This window comes from Onychostoma macrolepis, chromosome 01 (genome assembly GCF_012432095.1).
Source record: "Onychostoma macrolepis isolate SWU-2019 chromosome 01, ASM1243209v1, whole genome shotgun sequence".
Classification (NCBI taxonomy): domain Eukaryota; kingdom Metazoa; phylum Chordata; class Actinopteri; order Cypriniformes; family Cyprinidae; genus Onychostoma; species Onychostoma macrolepis.
In genome coordinates, this window is record NC_081155.1 from 3,497,798 (window position 1) to 3,503,797 (window position 6,000).

Here is a 6,000-nt window from a genome sequence, read left to right on the forward strand (position 1 = left end):
CATTACTTCACTATATAGTCCACTAGACAGAGTGATTGAGAACATATGAGTGAATTCAGACACTGATGAACACCTGCTGTTAACAAACACAATCACTGAAGGAAAGAACAAGAAACAAAACTACAACTGACATACAGCCACAGCCTTAAATGAAATCAACTGAAATAAAACAGCAGAGGATGATTAAACAACTCCACAAACAGCATCACCAGCTCCACTTTTTACTAACCAGTTTGACTTCATTTCTGTCATATATCTACGAATTAACAGAGGTTTATATTTTATTTCAAATGTTTTGTTTTATCTCACCATTTTGGCGATCAGTGGTTGCTTTTGTTATGCTCTTGACCCTTGACTCTTTGAGGTTAGTTTTTCTTTGGCTGTTATGACTGCGTTTGTAAACACATTAGTTATGACAAGAAAAGCCAAGAGTGTTTGTAGTTTTGGTTAAAACTTAAAAGTGGTGATCATCTTCTAATGACCTGGATCGCTGATCTCAGTTAGTGTCAAACCATGTGGGTGATTTGTAATTAATTTCATATTGGCTATGGTAATAATATTACTCCACAAGTTAAGCTGACAAACCATTATGAAAGAATTTAAAACCTTTTATGCACAAAACCTTCAGAGTTACAGCATCATTTAGAAACACACAGACATCAGGAATCAGCACATGAACCTCAACAATGGTGACTATTAATAATAAAAAAAAAACAATTCATGCTGCAAAGCATGCTGGGTGCCAGTACAAAACTCCCAGAATGCACTGCAGCATGAATAAATTATGCAGCTGAATGTTCTTAATATTTTCTTTATTTGCTTTTATTTTGGTGTTGTTTTTGTTGTTACTTTTCAGTAGACTGTTTTGTGATGTTCAGAGTTGAACCGTTTTTAAATTTTTAATATCGTTTTGATTGTCACCAATTTTGAGATTCATACGCTGATTGTTGATGTCTGTGTGTGTTTAATTTCTGCTGTAGTTCAATACATTTATTTGTGCATATTCTGGTTAGAGCTGTTTCACAACATTTGATTACTGTAGCAATTAATGGTGCAATTAACATATCACATGTTTAATAAGAGACTTAACATGGGATAACCAGTGAATTAAACTAGATCATGACGGTTTTGACATCACAAACATCAGTCTCCGATGATGATAGATCAATTTGGCGCTTTTGCTTTAAAAACTGTGCTTAATAAACACAGCGAATTAAAAGCAACCAAACAAAAACCAATGTTAAAGAGTCACGAGTCAAGAGCCCAACTAAAGCACCCACTGATCGCCAATATGGTGACTTCAAATGAAAGTACAACAACTAAAATCTCAATAAGAGCTTTTGTACACATGACAGAAATAAAGTAAAAGTGGTTAGTAATAAGATGCTGTTTGTGGAGTTGTTTAATCACCCTCTTCTGAAATATTGAGAGATTTCATGTGTTTTATTTCAGTTGATTTCATCTTGGCTTTAGCTGTAAGTTTTGTTTCTCTGCTCTTGTTTCTCATTCCTTCAATGATTCTACTTGTTAACAGCAGGTGTTCATCAATAAAGCTCAATCCTAATTTAATTAGTCACTTAATTCTCTCATTAATTCATCACTGCTTCAGTGTTACTTCAACACTCTGTAGTGTGGACACATAGAAGTGCTCTTTATAACTGAGGATTTTGCTGTGGGATTAAAGGGGTTAAATTTGTGAGATGACAAAACATTCTGTGGAACGTCATTTTAACAGAAATATACCGTAAATTTAATTTACGGAACAAACTGTAAAAAACAGTAGATTACTGGCAACCACAGCTGCCGGTATTTCACCGTAAAATCAAGAAAATAAACAGCAAAATACTGTAAAACCTAACAGTCAACTTCCTGTTGTGTTTTGTGGGTCACCATTGTGCTGGAGAGTAGAGCCTGTGTTTAAGTCAAGGACGGACAGAGAGACACTGATGTTATGCTGCATGTTGCTTTATTCAAAGGCACTAACTGTGTAGCTACTGATATAAAGAGAATCTCTTTGTTAGTTTTAATCACGCATGTATGTGTGTTGCTGTTATTTGCAAGAGTTTTGAGCTGAATTGGTGACTTTGCATAAATCAGTAAGATTTTCTTCATGGATTTAAACAAAGTAGTTGTCAATACTCTTATGCTCACATTACATAAACATTATAAATATTAGTTTATAAACAAATGGCAGTTGGATAATTTAAGCGTAGTCGGTTTCTGCAAATAAAATGTCTTAACTGAAAGGTTTGTGTATTAACATTGTATCAGTTAATGAGATACGGTTTTTCACTGTAAATTTAAACAGTTCTGTAAATCCTAAAATGTTGCTACCGTCTTTTTCACGGTAAAATTCTGGCAACCACAGCTGCCGGTATTTTTCCGTAAATTTAACAGATTTTTTTTTACAGTGTACAGACTTCCACTCGCTACTAGCTTCATTTGATCTCAATCGCCTTACCACTACTAGCACGCACAAATCAGGCAACCAACTTGATTTAATTTACACACGCAATTGTACTGCAGATAACATTCTGGTACAACCGCTACATATCTCGGACCATTTCTTCATTACATTTACACTACATTTTGCTACCCGTGTGCCACCAACCCCCCTACCGGTTACTTTTAGACGAAACCTGCGCTCCCTTTCTCCTTCCCATCTTTCCTCTGTGGTATCCTCCTCTCTTCCCTCACCTACCCATTTCTCATCTCTGGATGTAAACGCAGCTACTGAAACTTTATGCTCTACCTTAACTTCTTGTCTAGACGACATTTGTCCTCTCTCCTCTAGGTCAGCACGGACTGCCCCTTCTAACCCCTGGTTATCTGATGTTCTTCGTGAACATCGGACTAAACTCAGAGCGGCAGAGAGAAAATGGCACAAATCAAACAACCCGTCGGACCTGAGTAGGTATCAGTCTCTGCTCTCATCTTTCTCTGCTGATGTCCACACTGCCAAATCCTCACATTTCCACAACAAGATCAACAGCGCTCCAGACATGCGTAATCTCTTCAGAACATTTAATTCTCTCCTCTGTCCCCTCCACCACCTCCCACCACTTCTATTACAGCTGATGACTTTGCTACTTTTTTTACAGACAAAACTAGATCGATCAGTGATCAGTTCTCACCTCCACGCACACAGGACCCCCAACCAACCACTTCCACCGCTAAACCTCCCATTTTCTCCTTCTGTCCCCTGACGGAGGCTGAAGTATCCAAACTTCTCCTCTCCAACCATCCTACAACATGTCCTCTTGACCCAATCCCTCGCACCTTCTGCAAGCAATCTCTCCCACGCTCTTACCGACACTCACACACATCATCAACACATCACTCCTCACAGGCATCTTCCCCACTGCGTTCAAGCAGGCTCGGGTAACCCCACTGCTCAAAAAACCTACATTAAACACTTCTCTTATAGAAAACTATAGACCTGTCTCTCTCCTTCCATTCATAGCGAAAACACTTGAACGTGTTGTCTTCAACCAGGTCTCATTGTTTCTTTCACAGAACAACAAACTGGACGCTAAACAGTCAGGTTTCAGGAGTGGCCATTCAACTGAGACTGCACTTCTCTCGGTCACTGAAGCCCTGCAATTGCAAAAGCCCATTCCAAATCATCAGTCCTCATTCTGCTGGATCTATCTGCCGCGTTTGACACTGTCAATCATCAGATACTCCTCTCCACTCTCTCATCACTGGGCATCGCTGGAATTCCACTTCGCTGGTTTGAATCCTATCTCACTAGTAGGTCTTTCAGGGTGGCCTGGGAGGGAGGTATCCAAAGCACATACACTGGTCACTGGGGTTCCTCAGGGATCGGTTCTTGGACCCTCCTCTTCTCCACATACACTACATCACTGGGTCCCATCATACAGGCACATGGATTCTCCTACCACTGCTATGCTGATGACACACAGCTCTATCTCTCTTTTCAACCAGATGATCCAACGGTAGCTGCAAGGATCTCAGGTTGCCTGGCAGACATCTCGGCATGGATGAAAGAACATCACCTCCAGCTCAACCTGGCAAAGACTGAGCTTCTTGTCTTTCCTGCCGCTCCAACTCTACAGCATGACATCACGATCCAGTTAGGTTCATCAACAATTACCCCATCAACTTCGGTCAGAAATCTTGGTGTAATCTTTGATGACCAGCTGACCTTCAAAGACCACATTGCAAAGACTGCTCGATCTTGCAGGTTTGCACTACACAACATCAGAAAGATCAGGCCCTTTCTGACGGAGCATGCTGCACAACTTCTTGTCCAGGCCCTTGTCATTTCTAGGCTGGACTACTGCAATGCTCTTCTGGCTGGACTTCCATCAAACACAGTCAAACCTCTACAAATGATTCAGAATGCGGCACGACTGGTCTTCAAGGAACCCAAAAGAGCCCATGTTACACCTCTCTTTATCTCATTGCATTGGCTACCAATCGCAGCTCGCATCAAGTTCAAGACACTGATGCTTGCTCATAGAACAACCACAGGCTCAGCACCCGCCTACATGCACTCACTATTAAGAATCTACATCCTCCAGAAATCTGAGATCTGCTAGTGAGCGACGCCTCGTGGTACCATCACAAAGAGGCTCAAAATCACTCTCCAGAACATTCTCGTTCACCATTCCTGGCTGGTGGAATGATCTTCCCACCCATATTCGGAGTACTGGATCCCTGTCAATCTTCAAGCAACAGCTGAAAACTCATCTCTTTCGACACTACTTGACTTCAACCTACACATAAAAAAAAAAAAAAAAAAAATCTTTCTCCTTACTTATTCCTTCCCTTGCTAGCTTGTACTTATTTAAACAATGCCTGAGACTTGGTGTTACAAGCACTTCCTTTGTCGAATTGCCTCTTCAAGATGAATCGCTTCATGTGTTCCCCAAATTGTAAGTCGCTTTGGATAAAAGCGTCTGCAAAATGACTAAATGTAAATGTAAATGTAAAATTTCTTTAAAAACTTTTTGATAAAACAATACTCTTTTGACAAATTAAAAGACACTGGTGTTTTCAGGTCAACGGGTAAAATCTTTAAGGTTCTTAAATAAGACCCCATCCAAAACCGTGTCATGGCTGCCGTCTTGTTATCTTTGGATGGGGTCACAGCATACTTTATGTGGAGGGCGGTGAAGCGGCTGCCTAAAAACAGGTGGGGGTCTGGGAGGCCTTTTCCTCCATTCTCCGGTTTTCTCTTCACGACTTCTCGCTTTAGGCGCTCCCACTTGGACCCCCACAGGAAGTAAAACACCGCCTTCTCCAGCTGTGCCAGGAATCTCCGGGGTGGACTAAAAACAGAACAGACAAGTAAAATCAGGGGTAAAATCACCGATTTAAAAATTAAAACCTTGCCTTCAAAAGTCATCTGTCTTAGTCCCCAGAACCCCAGTCTTTGCTTAACTTTCCCTAGCAAGTCAGTCCAGTTTTCCCTTCCACCTCCCTCTCTATCAAATTTCACCCCTAAAATTCTAAAATCGGTCTCTTTAAAAGTCACGTCCAGTCCACCTATGTCCGCTCCCTCCCACGGCCCGAAGAGCTGGGCCTCGGATTTGCTTCGGTTGAGCTCAGCCCCCGAGGCCCGACCGTACCAGTCAGTCAAGTCCATTGCTCTTCGTACTGATAAAACGACCGTGGCTAAAAGGGTTAAGTCGTCCATATATAAAACACAAGTGGCTGTCAGTCCGCCCGTCCCAGAAACGTGAAGTCCTTTGATCCATTTGTCCCTTCTCAAGATCTGTGCCAGTGGCTCAATACAAGCCACGTACAGAAGAGGAGATAAAGGACACCCCTGACAGACACTACTGTGAAATGATCGCTTATTGTGAAGATGGACAAAATGCATGAGTTATTTTGAGAAAATCCATCATGTGGTCACGTACAGAGATCAAGATTTTGCACATGAATCACAACAACGGTGACAATCAAAGCAAACAAAAAAGCTTCATGCTGCAATGCATGATGGGTGGCTTCATAGAACAAACTCATCCTTAA